Source organism: Tiliqua scincoides, chromosome 3, assembly GCF_035046505.1.
Source record: "Tiliqua scincoides isolate rTilSci1 chromosome 3, rTilSci1.hap2, whole genome shotgun sequence".
In the NCBI taxonomy this organism is placed as follows: domain Eukaryota; kingdom Metazoa; phylum Chordata; class Lepidosauria; order Squamata; family Scincidae; genus Tiliqua; species Tiliqua scincoides.
The window spans coordinates 117,263,292-117,278,818 of record NC_089823.1 but is presented as its reverse complement, the minus strand read 5'-3'; positions in this window follow the sequence as shown (position 1 = coordinate 117,278,818).

Below are 15,527 nucleotides of genomic sequence, written 5' to 3'. Positions count from 1 at the left end.
CATGCCACTGTAATTACCATTGTTGTCCAACTACAAACTAATATTTTGTATTTTCTTAATTTTACTTATATGTTGGCAAAGAAAAAGGTATAACCAACTCTCAGAGCTGGCACAATAACTCAGCCATGCTCAGCCAAAACCAATATTTTAGAATATAGCACTCGACCTGTTGTATGTCACCCACAACAGACACTTTTAACTGATGGACAGTGCGAGATTCAGGACGTTTATCAGCCCTCCTCAGTCAAGTCCAATTGATAGAAAACTTCCAATTGGCTATCCAATGCTAATCTGGCACAGCAGCACAAATTGAGTGATAATAAATTCTAAAGTCTATGTCGCACAATCCCTATACCCTATTCAAGTAAATGAAAAATGAAATGTAAATGAGGTAACAAGTGACCCAAGGAAGGCATATCCTGAGATGCAGTGAGCAGATAAAAAGTTTTGCATGAAGAAACATTTCTCCATGGACTCAAGAGATGAAACCAAACAAAACTACAAGCAAGACAGTTAAAGTTTTTGTAAAAATATATTTACTCTTGGTTTTTTTTAATGTGTTTAAAAAAAGTTTTTTTTAAATATGTGTTTACTCAGAAATCGTATAATGTCTCAGCATTATCTCGTGCAGTGATGTCATTAGCATCAAAGCAGGGAAATGAAAGCCAATGCAAATGCCACCTCAAGCATCATATTGGTGGACACAAGTTGAGTGCTATGTGGACCTCACACACCTGGAACCTTGTCGTGGACTGCAAGACAAGATGGATTCATGCTCTCTTGGACTGTACTTCATCATGGAAGCAGCATGGCTGTCAGAACTCCTGACAGACTCCTCACGGAGGCTGCGTTCTCTCTCAGCGAGACAGCTGTGGTTTTCTATATATATCTGGTTATGCTATTCTGGACTATAATACCATGCAAGCTAAACCGTTCTCCCAGCATACAGGCCACATTTCCAGGACTTTGGTCAAGCCACAATCTCACTGATACACAACTCCCCGCCCCCCCAGTCACACATTATGGGAGGAAGTCTTGTGTCTTAATCCAATCACTGTTTAAGCATCTCCTACAGTACTGTATGCAAACTTGAACTGACTGCCATGATTTTGGTGTTGAAATTCAGTTACTGATACACTGTATTGTACCTACATGCTGTATTTTTAACACACAGTCTTTCTAAAGTTCCCCCTTCTAGGAAGCCAGCCATTGACCCCCTGCTTGAATTTTGCTGATACCTACATCCTGATCCCCATTCAAACTTATACATATGAAAGCAGTATTCCAAGCACCCAGCATTGGGTTTAGCAATCTAACTACCTTCCCGTTAGGCACTGTCTCCCAACACCTTAAAAGAGAGGGCTTCCTTTCACACTCTTTCTCCAAGGCCCAACAAATTTGTGTCAGGGGGTCTTCTCCACAGGACTCTTCCCCCCCCCCTCTAAAGGACAGGTGCCTTTAGATCTAAAGGATCTGGTGCCTGGAATTTTTTTCCCTTCTTCCCCCCCCCTTCTATACCCATCTTTAGTTAGCAGCTGGGATAGCAGGGACTGAGGTAAGAGGCAGTTTAACAGTGATGTCTTCTTAAATTTAGCAAGAGGAATGCAATATAGAGGCGCGCCTCTAGGCAAAAGCCTGTTGTTAACTACTACCTGTGGCAGTGAGGAGGAGAAGACAGCAATCAATCCCTGGGCTATCAACACCCCAGCCTGTATCAAGCACAGCTGTCCACTCTTCCCAGCCTTCTCCTAGACCCAGGCTCCTATTAACTGTTAAAGTAAGCTGAGCAGTGCCCATTATTAGGTCAACAACACCTGCAAAGTCAGGTGAGATGCAGCTTTTATTGTGATGTCTTCTTATATTTAGCAAGAAGAATGCAACTGTCCCTCTTCACTCTAGCTGGCATTTTTTCCTGTAGCTATTGTTAGTGTCACTTCTTCATTCTTTTTAGATTGCGAGCCCTTTTGGGACATGGAACCACTGATAGATGTATTTTGCTATGTAAACCGCTTTATGAACTACATTTCCTTGAAAAGTGGAATATAAATATTCTTACTAGCAACAACACCAACAATTGGCTATCTTTCATTCTGGTAAACTTTGTACATCTTGAAGGAGCACACGTTATGCAGACCTTCATCAACCTTCTTGCATGCAGGCTTCTTTTTATCAAGCTTTCGTAATGCTGAGAGAAACACCTTTCACTTGGTTGTGATTTATATATATTTTTTAATGTGGACATGTTGATTAACAACTGAATCCGGAGTTCCCTGGCCTGTGGGGCTGCCGTGGTGCCAAAATGGCTGCTGTGGCTTCCTATGGATGTTCAGGCAGCTGCCAGCAGCTCCTGATGCCTCCTCGGCCCCTTCTCCCAAGGAAGGAAAGTAGCCCCGCAATAGGACTACTTGACAATGTGCTTGCTGTTTAACCGGTGCAGAGTAAAGGAGTTCCATGTCCACCAGTCCCAACAACTACAGCCCTGCTCCTGCCCCCACCACGCCTCCCCTTACCTCTCCATCACCAGGCGCTCCACCATCCCAATGGGTGCTGGCAATCAATCCCTGGGCAGTATTGAGCACAGCTGAGTCCTATGTCCACTCTTCCCAGCCTTATCCCAGACCCAGGCTCCTATTAACTGTTAAAGCAAGCTTAGCAGTGCCCATGACACAGGACTACAAAATTGAGGGTCAGAAAAAATTTTTCCCCAAACTTTATGGTGGTTTGATATGAATTTGGCATTATCAAGCTTTCATAATGCTGAGAGAAACACCTTTGATTGACTTGGTTGTGATTTATATATATTTTTAAAATGGATTAACAACTGAATCCTGAGCTCCCTGGCATGTGGGGCTATTGTTGGTCACCATTTTGCTGATACTGGGTATTAACCTCCAGTCAGCAAAATATTTTCCCAGCATCTTACGTTCTTCTGAGAGGAGGCCGCCACCACCTCGATATTTTTTCCCTGCGCTTCTAGTGTCAGGTGATTGGCATGTACAAATTTACGTTTCCTTGTTACTGGCAAATCTGAGAAGTACAAGTCAAATAGTGCAGGTGCCTTGGGGGACGCTGTTTAGTCTTTCTTACCTTACTTACATTGTCTCCCATTATGATCTGTCACGTAACATATTGTTGACTAACAGTTTTTTACAGTGGATGATGTGGCACAGTTTGTATAGCAATCCCTCCCGCCAGACAGTGTCATATGCTGAAGTTAGGTCATTTAATACAACTGTAGTTTTTAAACCTCGTTAAAGCCAGCAGAAGTAGATGTTTTTCTGGAACTCTCTTGCTTTCTCTATAATTATATATATATAATGTTCCTTGTATATCTCCTTTGATATCTCCAACTGATATCCATAGTTCTTCCATAGTTCTTCAGACACTCTTTGTGCCAAAGCTTTAGATCTATTTGTCTCCTCCACTATTTATTCATGTGTATTTATAAAATTGGTTGACTTCATTCTCTTTAGTGTCAGCAGAGAATTGAATGACTGTAAGGTTAAAACGTTTGCCTTGAATTTGAACTGAAATCATTCTGTTGTTTTTGAGATTGTAGCCCAGTACTGCTTTTCCCACTCTTGTTCACAATGTTCCCATTTTTTCTATGGGATTCTTGTACACCTGAGTTCATCTGAATTCACCTATTCCTGTCCAGTTTAGTTCACTAATTCCCAAGTTGTTGATGTTCAATCTTGCCATCCCTTGTTTCACCACATCTAGCTTACCTTGATTCATAATTATGTTCCAGGTTCCTATGCAATATTGTTCTTTACAGCATTGGACTTTCCTTTCACTTCCAGACACATCCGCAATTGAATGGTCCAGCTCCTTCATTCTTTCTCAGGCTACTTGTAATTATCCTCCGCTCTTCCCTAGTAGCATATTAGATGCCTTCCATCCAGAGGGACTCATCTTCCAGCGTCATATCTTTCTGCCTTTTGATACTAAAGTGTTTAGAGTTTTCTTGGCAAGGATACTGGGGTTGCCATTTCCAGTGGATCACATTTAGTCAGAGCTCTCCGCTGTAACCTGTCCATCTTGGGTGTCCCTGCACGTTCACCACGACCAGACAGTGATCCATGAAGGGGAGCCATAGGCATAAAACACACATATATCACACATATATATCACCTATATGAGAGTGACTACACTTGATTAAAATATTAATTTGAAATAAAAACGCATACCACCACTTTAAATTTTTTTTTTTTAAGATAACACTGCCATCCATGAAAAAATGAAACCAATTTAGATGGCTTCTACATATAGGACTTCCTTTCCCCTGTGGGGAAGAATCAAATCCCATATCTGTCAATGTAATGGGGGAAATCAAACAGAATGGGGGAAGCAAACTAAAAAATCTTGTAAGGAAACTTCATTTATAACTCTTCTATTAAACCAGTAAGTGAGCCCCAATGACTAAACAGCTCTGAGTTATTCATACCCGGGGGCATATATATATTAAGCCTTATTACACTAGTTCCCTTAAGATCAAACTTAATTGCCTGTATTTTATTATTAGTTACCAAGTTGCTTATTAATTCAGCCTTAATATGTGGGACCACCAATGTGGCTAGTCCCACTTGAGGATGTCCTCTGGGATTAGTCTTATAGGCTAGGCAAGAGAATACTTGGAATCCCTGAACATACAAAGGTTGTTGTGACCATATTTCTTGTAAGAAAATGAGCTAAAAGTTGGTAAAGTATTTCAATAGGTTCCTGTCCTTAGCCTTATTCTGCCACCTTGCAGTGTTCCATGATAAAATATTAATTCCTGTTGGGTGCCAGGATGGGCCTGAGGGGGGCACCATCAGTCATTCTCCTGGGGTGGTTTGTTCTATGACAGGATCAATCTCGATATCACAGAGTGTAGGCTCCCTTGGAACAGAACTGGTGTCTAGAGCTGTCGCACTAGTTCCTGTGTGGTAGTCCAGTTTCTCTTCATTATTATGTTCAGGTGGGTGGTAGTGGACTATGGCTTTTGATGTAACTCTTTTCAGCCTCAAAGACTCATCCAACGGGGTTAATGTAAGGGGAAGCTGCTCTGTGGTGACAGTTGAATTAATATGAGTCCAATCTTGTGTTCCTTCCACACTTGTTTGATGTTTCCCTTCTTCCACTCCTAGATAAGAGAACAAATGTTCCACTACATTGAGGAGGCCTCTTGTGACTGCCCCTTCAATGCAGGATGCAGTTCATGGTTGAATTGAAGCTGGAAATTTGCATAGGATTGGGTCCTAATTCTTATTTGTCAACCTCATAAACCCATTTATACCTATTATTCATATGTTTATCCTTAACAGCTAGATATCCTGTTATCTATCCTATGCTTTGTCTGCATTTTATCTGTACAAAATGCCAAGAAAAAGTCTTTGATTATCCTTGTTGCATATCATTTTGATGAAATTAAAGAATTCCACAGAGACAACCTACTGTGTAACTAGAGAAATGATTCAGGACTTATTCTGAAGAGTTATCAAACAAGGGAAGAAAAGCAATATAAGTAGCAAAAAGGGAGAGCGGAGTTCATAAGTTTGCCTCAGGCAAATCATGTTCATTTCAGGTTTGTTCTTGATATGCCTGAGTAAGAGATATTAAGAACTTTGGAAAGGGAGTTCTTTGATTAAATTCTAGTCCTTTGGGACTTAATTGTATCTAGGGAAAATACATTTTGGGAAGTATCATATTTACTGGAATATAAATGAATTCAGATTGTCAGAGCCTTTGGCATAGATCCTTCTCAAAGTTAATCCCATTGGCTTCAGAAGTAAAGGTTAAAAAAATGCATTTAAGGATTTGACCTTAATTTCCTTGGGTCAGAAAGCCAGAAAAGGTCAAGCTAAGATACAATAACAGCATACGTCAGCCTCTGGTAGTGTGCCAATGACATGCACATTGCACTGGTTAAATTCCGGGAGGTTTTGAATTGATAATTACAGCCATTGCCAGATACAACAAATACAACTTTAGACTTTTTTTTTAAACTTTAGCTTGGCTTCAGTATGTCATGACCCTAAGGCTATGGGCTGAGCCATGCCTAGTACAAATCTCCCCTCAGCCACACAAGCACGAGGTAAACCAGTATACTCTGCTCTGTAATATGGGGACAAAAATGATACTGTATCTTACAAGGCCAGGACTGTGCAGATACCATATATGAAGCACTTCCCCCTCACATTGATTGTGACATTCACATCAGCCATCATTTCACCAAAAAACTCACATTTCCTCAGTGCATATATATTCTTTATGATATATTCTTCACTCAGTTCCTTAAATTTTAGCACAGAGAAACATAATCTTTCATCACGATAGTCTTTACCAAATCTATGTTTTTTCTATTTTTATATCTGTACAAAAAACTGTCATTTTTATTCGCCTTTCTCTAACAAATCTAGCAATGCTGTCACAGAATTAAATAACACTCTGTTAATACCTCTTTTATGACTTTAATGTGCTTTTAAACCGTCTCACTCTGACCATCTCCAGAGTATATTTCTTACTAGAACTTGACAGTTATGCATATTGCATATAGATGGACTGATTTGCAAGATGTAGTTAATTTTTTCTTTATCAGTTTTGAATTTCTCATCCTTTATATATCCAAAATAGTGCACAATATAAAACAGCTTTACTTTCAAATTTAATATCATAGGAATGTTTTTATCATATCTATGAAAATGCAGCTAACGCATGATCCTAGAGAGTACGATACTGCCAGGGCTGGATGCACATGGCACTAAAGAAGCTGATCAATCATTTAGCAGAGCAAAAGGAACTGACTTCTGAATCTATCCCTCTCCATTTCTCCTCCCTCCAAACAGTTGATTGGTGAAATAGTTAAGTCTGTAGCTGTACATCTCACACTGTTCAATTGGACTGGGAACTCTCACGGGTAGCGCCATCTGGCTGGTGATACAAAAGAATGACCCCGACATGTAAAATAAACGGCTGGCATTGAACTTGTTAATTCAGAACAGGCACCAGAGACTAGGCCAGAACAAGCACTTTGAGATCTATGGTGCATATTATTAATATTTCCTATATGAATGTTATTATTTCTTCTGCTAACTGGAAAAGAGGCATCGTTTATAGTTGTGAATCTCTTTTATTTAGCAGGGGGACAAACCAAGATGGAATGCAGTCTGGAACTAATGACCATATCTCTTTTTATTAGATTTTAGCTGGACAGAATTGTCCAATTTTAAAATTAGGAACCTTGGCAGGTATTGTAGTTTAATATTTCTCCTGACTGTTGTATCAGACTCAAGGATTGTTTTGGATTTTGGTGGATTGTTTGCCTTGCCGCAGACTGTTTCCCTGGCTTGTTGATTGCCGGTTGCTGGGTCTTGTGGAAATGGGGAAGAGAAGGAAAAGACAGAGTCTCCAGGTCTCCCCTACTAAAACAACAGAGCAGCTACATTTGGACGAGGTAAAATCTTGGACTCTTACTGAATCTGAAACTGTGATTTGTCTGCTCAGGTTTCTGTAAATAGATACTGTGTGCTGGATAAAGAAATAGAAGAAATAGAAGATACAGAAACAGAAGCAGTCTGTGGGGGATTAAGAGAAACTTCAGTACAGCCCATTTCCTCACCCAAATTGGGAGAAAACACTAACTCTAATTTACTAAACAAAGTTTCCGTTTGTGCAGTGCAAAAGGCACAAGATAATGAAGAAATGGGGCTGGGGAGAGCTCAAATGCTGTCCTTGCTGGCTGAACATTCCAATCTTACCGGGAAAACAATAGCAGCAATCTTTCGTAAACTTGAAAATATTACCCAGCAAATGACCATGTTGCAGGATGCTATAATGGCAAATGATAAAATAGAAAATAAAAAGCAACATCTGCCATTCTTCCCAAACTATGCAGCTAAGATGGCTGACCCAACAAGAGAGTTAAAAAAAAAGAACGTATCAGAGGAATGAATACGCTAAAGAAATCTTCTCAAGACAAACTTCAAACAGATAAAATCACTTTTGAGATAGACCATAATATTTTTCCAAACAGGAACAGATGGATAAATAGGCTTCCTTAAGCAGTTTGTTAAGAACAGAAATGGGGCAAAATGATTTGCAGTCAATACAGAAACTTTCAGCTTCATCAAACAAAATGATTACTTATCAAATTTGCTTCCCCAACAATACCTTTGATGCTTATGAAAATGACACCCAGTCGCAAATCTGCCTGCTCCAAGGACACAGTGGATGGGCAATCTGCCAGAACCTATCCCTGCTGATAAAGACATTCAGAAGTTCTCTCCTGACAATGAAGGGGTATCCCAGTATCAGATGTCTTGGGAAACCCTGGCACAAAATGAACTGGCTAACTTAGAAAAAAAAACAAAGAGTATTGGAAATGTATCTACACCTTTAAAGACCCTTACTGCAGCTAGCAATACAGAGGATATGATAGCAACAAAAAAAGATCAATTAATAGGACAGAAGCCAACTCCCCTGCCTAAACAAGTACAAGAAACAAGAGCAAGAGATGGTAAATTGCTTGCAACAAGTATCCCACAAGAATAAAGATGGAACACAGAGTTTAAAAAAAGATAAAAATAAAAAACAGATCCCTCAGCTAAAGAGCTACTCCTACAACTGTATGAAGATGACATAGTAGAAGGTGCTATAAGAACATAAGAACAGCCCCACTGGATCAGGCCATGGGCCCATCTAGTCCAGCTTCCTGTATCTCACAGCGGCCCACCAAATGCCCCAAGGAGCACACCAGGTAACAAGAGACCTGCATCCTGGCACCCTCCCTTGCATCTGGCATTCTGACATAACCCATTTCTAAAATCAGGAGGTTGCGCAAACACATCATGGCTTGTAACCCGTAATGGATTTTTCCTCCAGAAACTTGTCCAATCCCCTTGGACTTGGCTATGTCAGCCTTTCTGGAACTGACTTGGAATCAACTTAATATAATTGCCTGCCAGACCGGAGACAACCTAAAAAGGAATGTGGGAGATGTACAAGAAGAGACCTGATCGAGAACAGACATAAGCCGCTCATGCAATGAATTTATACCGGAGGACTGCTCCACTTTAACTGCACAGGCAAATGTGCCCCCAAACCCTAATAGAACAACAATGACAGCAATTGTCTGTCAAGGAGAATGGGTAATGCTGGGCCATTTCTAGACCTGGCCACTGATAATATATCCTGGTCAATTAAAAGTCTTATCCTGAAACATTGCAGGCTGAAAGTGGAAATGTTAAAACAAAGAATTTTTAGATTATATAACAAAGTTTGATTTCATCTTACTCCAGGACCATATAAGCGTGATATAAGAGTGATATAAGCGTGATAAGCGTCTTTTCTTTTGCCAGCATACAAAACCAAGTTAAAGGGACAGTTATAGGCAGGTTTAGCTATACTCAGTGAGCTGCTCTCAGCTGCTCTGAGATCACTATGGAACCTCTATATTTCTATAGATAAATATATAATCTATAAATATTGGATTATATTTGAATATACCTGAAAATCCACCTCAGGGTGCATCTGTGAGAGAGCTAGAAACTTTACCAAAGATACTCTGGGGTACTGCAGCTAAACAGAAATTACACTGTATTTTAGGGAGTAGCAGAAGTGAAGATTTTGGAACCTCAGTTCCTGCTGCGGTAGACCCAGAGTGTGATTGATGTGTCTGAAAGCTTAGTAGGCTACATAGTAGCAGAATTAGGACACAAGCCTAGGGCTGTTAACAATAAGGCCCATCAATCCAACTGAGGAATGTAAAAACCTTAAGGAGCACACTCCAAGGTTGTTCTGGGAGTTTGTAAGAAAGATTCAGTAGAATTGCTAAATAAGTATTTCCAAGGCAAATGAACAATTTGAAAGCATGGTGGTGATGAAGAGAGCAAAGTATGCACAAGAGCAGTGGTTATTGCAATAACTAAACAATTCTGGGACATTGTAATTTTCAAACATTCAAACAAAGGACATTGTACCTTTCAAACAGAGAGAAGGACCCATCCTCAGTCCCGTATCTTCTCTGGATGCAATATTTTTCCAATCTCTTCTATGACACCACCATTTCTTCAGCTGAGATACCTATTGTACTAGCTGAGCTCCCTGAACGGCCTCGTGCTGCGGTTTTCAAACTCTAAGGGCGTTTGAAACCCGCAGTAAGTCTTTGACGGGGTGGGGGGAGGCAGCAGGGGCAGGGAGGAGGCAGTGGCGCGATCCCCAGGATCGCGCCACTCAGGGGGGCTGCAGGGGCTTGGGTACACTTGCCCACTCCTCCTGCAGTCTCCCGGGGGTGTGGGGAGCCCTGAGTGACCTTCAGCAGGGCTTCCTGGGTCAGGGAATGTGAAAGCGGAGTGATCGCACCCTGCTGCGCTAAACCAGAAGCGGAGCACGATTGCTCCACTTTTCCTTCTGTCAGGGCTGCAGGGACTGGGGTGCACCCTCCAGACCCTGCAGCAGCCGTCCCTGGGTTCTGGGAGCCAGGCACAAGCACCTGCAGGGCTCCCCAGGTCAGGGAAAGTGAGAGTGGAGAGATCACACTCTGCCTCTGCAAAAATGGGAGCGGAGCACGATCTCTCCATTCTCACTTTCCCTGACCTGGAGAGCCCTGCAGAGACTAGCACACGGCTCCCCGCACCCAGGGACGGCTGCTGCAGGGACTGGAGGGTGCACCCCAGTCCCTGCAGCCCTGTCAGAAGGGAAAGTGGAGCGATTGCACTCCGCTTCCGGTTTAGCGCAGCGGTGTGCAATTTCTCCGCTTTCACTTTCCCTGACACGGGGAGCTCTACTGAAGGTCGCTCAGGGCTCTCCACACCCCCAGGGGGCTACAGGAGGCTTGGGCAAGTGCACCCAAGCCCCTGAAGCCCCCCTGAGCGACGGGATCCTGGGGATCGCACCACTGCCTCCTCCCTGCCTCCTGGCTGCCCCCACCTCTTAAGGGGAAAGGGACCAGGACCCTCAGGCTGGGATGTTGTGATGCCCCAGTTTGAATACCACTGGCCCTTGTGTAACCATGGACAAGATCAACGAAGATTTGATCTCTTTTAAATCTGGGAAAGCTTCTGGCCCAGATGCCATTCCTATAGAATTATTGAAAGCAGACCTACAATGGTGGGTCTCAACTTTATCAAACCTTTTCACAATGATCGACCAGTCAGGCCTTCTTCCCAAAAGTTGGACTTAAGCAATTGTTGTACCATGATATAAAAAGGGAGATCATAGGGCACCTGGAAATTTTTGCCCTATAACCCTTCAGTCTGTGATAGAGAAACTGTACACAAAACACCGATTAATAAAGCTTAATCAATGGATAACAGATGAGGATATATTAGGTATGGAAGAGGCTTTAGAGCAGGTCGAACAACTCTAGATCACGTCCTGGTTTTGTCCCACCTAATCCATAAATACACATCAAATTCAGGAACTGAATTATATGTAGCCTTCCTAGATCTGAGGGGTGCTTTTGATGAGGTGGGTAGATCTTAGGGACAAACGATCTAGGCATAGAGGAGACTACTGTTTCTTTTTAGGAAGCTTTATTCTACTACATCTTGCCAACTTATGCTCACCGGTGGAGGTGATCTACGAGGATTTCCTTGTAACTGAGAAAATTTTGATGAACAAAGGTGTCAAACATGGCTGCCTCTTAGGGCCTATATTGTTCAATTTGTTTTTAAATGATTAATTCACCATTTTGGAAGGAGTAGAGGCTCATCCCCCTAAACCTGGAGTTTGGCATGTTCCATTGCTACTGTATGCCAATGACACTATAATTCAATCACAGATACGTATTGGTCTTACCAGCTGACGAGCAAATGTGTGAGCTATTTGACAGCCAATTAAATTATGAAAAATCAAATATTTTGGTATTTGCTAAAACTTGGAATTTATGTAGCAATTCAATGGCCATATTATTGAACAAGTCAAACATTTTAAATTTCTGGGTTTATATTTTTCATACAACCATTCTTGGGTCAGCCATTGAAATATGTTTTTAAGCGTGGCAAAAATAACACTTCAGGCCATTAACCGCTTTTTTTATAATAGGCAATTCTTACGTACCTGCAGCACTCAGTGTTCAGCTAAAATCATTTTCCAAGCGTTGGGGCTCCCATATGGATGTGCCTGGGATCTCTCAGTTCAACAACTGTAAGAAAATTTCTTGAAATAAATTTTAGGCCTCCCAAGTTGTACCTTTAGAGAGGCCAGATTGAGATGTGGGCATGGCTGAGAACTTTTAAATTCTGGCTTAGAGTCTGCTATAAATGGGGAACAGAATAGTTTACTTCACTGTCTTCTTGGCAGACAGGTCCCTTATAGTAGGCTCTTCTAACCTTGAAAAAAAAAATCAGAGTGATTGGTATTGAACTTGATTCCCTGGGATCCTTACCCCAGATGGAAGCCTACCAGGTTATCAAGAGAAGGCGCTTCAATGGCAGAGTATGCTAAGTGCAGTGAACAAGACTTTTTCACCATTGAATAGCCAGATCTCATTTATGGCCAGTCAGCCAGCCTTGAATCTCCACAGAAACGAAGGGGCTTTCTCTTTGGCAAGATGCAGTGTTATGCCTTCGGCTGTAAAGATTGGAAAATTTAAGGGAATTCCTTATGACAGGCATTGCTAGCTCACATAATTGTGTTTCAAAGCTCGTTTGAAATTTTAGACCCGTTGTTCCATTAAAGAAAAAATATGATGGCCAAGAGGGCAAGATCCTAAAATATATCTTGTCAGTTAATGCTCCAGACTCAGTAGAAAAGGTAGCTACTTTCTTGGAGTCAGTATTGAAGAGCAGCAGGTATGGACCTGGAACACAGGGGGTTAGCCAATTACTATAATTATGATTTGCATTTGTACTTGCAGCTGATACTGTAATTGTTGTTTGTTCTTTTCTTTTTTTTAATATGTATGCATGCCAGTAAAGGTTTCTAAGTCTGTTTAGCAGGGGGAAGCAACCTCTTCACCTCAGCACTGTGTCTCTTCTAGTGGCTGTTTGCTGGTGTTTCTTCTGCGTCTTTTTACATTATTGGGACAGGGGATAAATAATTTATTATTGTGGTGTAAATAACTGTGAACTTTTTCACTGAAAAGTATTATATAAAGCAGGAGTAGCAGTCACACTGAACTCTGTAGAACTATCATTTTTCTAACTATCATTGAACGCTGTTAAGCGTTTCTAGAAAAGCCATACTGTCATCTAAATATGGCCATCTTTTCTAAGTTCTTGAATGCAAACAATAGGAATAAGGGCAATAAATGGTACAACACAAAATTAGAACCATACATAGCAGAAGGGGAGAGGAAGTATACATGCATCTGGAGGCCTGGCCCAGCCTGGGTTGCAGTGGTGGACCTGGGGGGCATGAAGTGTAAATGCCTCAGGTGCCAGTAATTTAGGCACCCAGGGGGCGGCATTGTAATCCACCCTCAGGCCCCCCCCCCCCCGCTGCCACTGGCTTTAAGGAACCACGCTTGTCGTGGTTCCACATCAACCTGTGGCATGGTTCCGCCCCTCCCCTCTCCGCCCCTCCCCTTTCTTTTAAGGGGGGCAGCAGAGAATCTGCAAGTGCCTGCTCTGATTTTGGAGTAGGCATGTGCTGCTTCTGGCTCCAATGGAGCCTTTCAGCACCACTTAGTAGTGACACAAAAAGACTTCATTGGAGCATTTTGACACCGATGGAAGCAGCACCCAGGACAGAGGTGAGCACCACTTCCGCTTTGGCCATCTAACAGCCCAATCCTAGACACTCTGGCTTCTTCCCACAAATGTATTCAGTGACAAACTAGCTCTGAACCCAGTGGCAGCACATTGCAGTCATGACTAGCAACATGAATTTGTCCTTATTGAATTTGTCTCACTAGCAATTTAAGCTAGTGGCCATCACCACATCTTCTGGTAATTAATTCCTTAGCTCTATTATGCACAATATGAAGTTCTTTGTTTTTTTTACTTCTACCAATTGGTATCATAGGATGACCATATTCTAGTGTTGTGTGAAAGGGAAAAGAATTTGTTTTCTCCTCACCATGCATAATTATAGAGACATCTTTTATGTCTCTCTTAGTCATCTTTTTTTGTTTTAAATAATCCCAGACTTTCGTCATAAAGATGCTTCAACCCACCAATAATTTAGGTTACTTTCTTCCGCACCACTGCCAGCTCTTTCCTTTCTGAGACTTGGCAACCAGAACTGTACACAATCTTCCAGATCTTCACAGAATGGATCTGCATAAGGGCATTATAATATTAGCTATACAGATGGAACCTATTGGGGTTCTGTTCCTGAATCCCCATGCAGATACCTTGCAGATACCCTTGCAGATGTTATCATGGATAACAAAAATTTCAATTTTCAGAGCCCACTTTTGCACCTTTGACACCTCACATGGTCTCTCCAAGGCTCAGAATTCCGGTTTTAGTGGAAGTTGCCCCAAAACCACTCTGGGTGGTTTTCTGAGCCTTGAAAGTCCACATGCCACCTTGCACAACCTCTCTGAGACTTAGAAACCACCCAGAGTGACTTAGTAAAAATCAGAATTCATAAAAAAAAATTGCTTTGGGGACCATTCTGAGCCTCGGAGAGGCCACACAAGGTAGCGTGTGACCTTTCTGAGGCTCAGAGCAACTTTGAATGTGTCCATTGCAAAATTCCAGGCATGTTTGGAGCAAAGGTGGGTTCTAAATATCATGCACAGCCTCTCTGAGGTCCAGAAAACCTCCCAGATGTGACCAGAAAACAACGTTCCAGTATCTGGGAGGTCTGCAGGGGGCAATCTGAGAGTTCCATTCATGGTGGGGCAAATCCTCAGATGCTGAGTTCACAAATATAGAATTCACAAATATATACCTGTATTTTTAAAATATCTTTTCTAAAAATCCCGAGCATAAAATTTGTCTGGGTTAATATTTTCATTGATTTATCCTCCATGACCCCAAGATACTTTAAATGCTAATCACCTACAGCTCAGATTCAATGGGGTAGCAAGCAGTGAATGATGGGATGGGATGCCCCGGGTTCCACCCTGAAGCATCATGACAAATCAGATTATCCAAGACGGCAACTTCTTCACGCACTCTCTTAGGGGCAGGCTCAGGGTAACCAAATATAATGGAGGACAGATGAAGGAATTTTGACAGGTGCAGTGCAGCATAGATGGATTTTAAAAGCACCTGCCAAAATTTCCTCTTCAGTACAATGGTTAAAGTATAGGCACTCTGTCCTGATCTGTATCTGATCATCCTGTATCTGATCATCACACTGTATCTGATCATCCTGTTCCCTTCTGGCACCCTTTCTGGCCAAGCCACACCAGAAGGGGGCTCATGAAGAAGCAGCAGTGAGCGACCTCACTGGGCCCACTGGCTTTATTCTCCCACTTTTTGCCTCCAAGCACACCAATGAAACAGTAAGAGGAGGCCAAGGAACAAAAAGTGTCACCACCCTGACCATTGCCTCCTGCTTCAGCCTGAGAAGCTTTGGAATCCCTCTGCCAACAAGCAACGCAGCATCTGTTTCAGGCTGATTGAGGGTCAAATTCCCACTCAATTTCC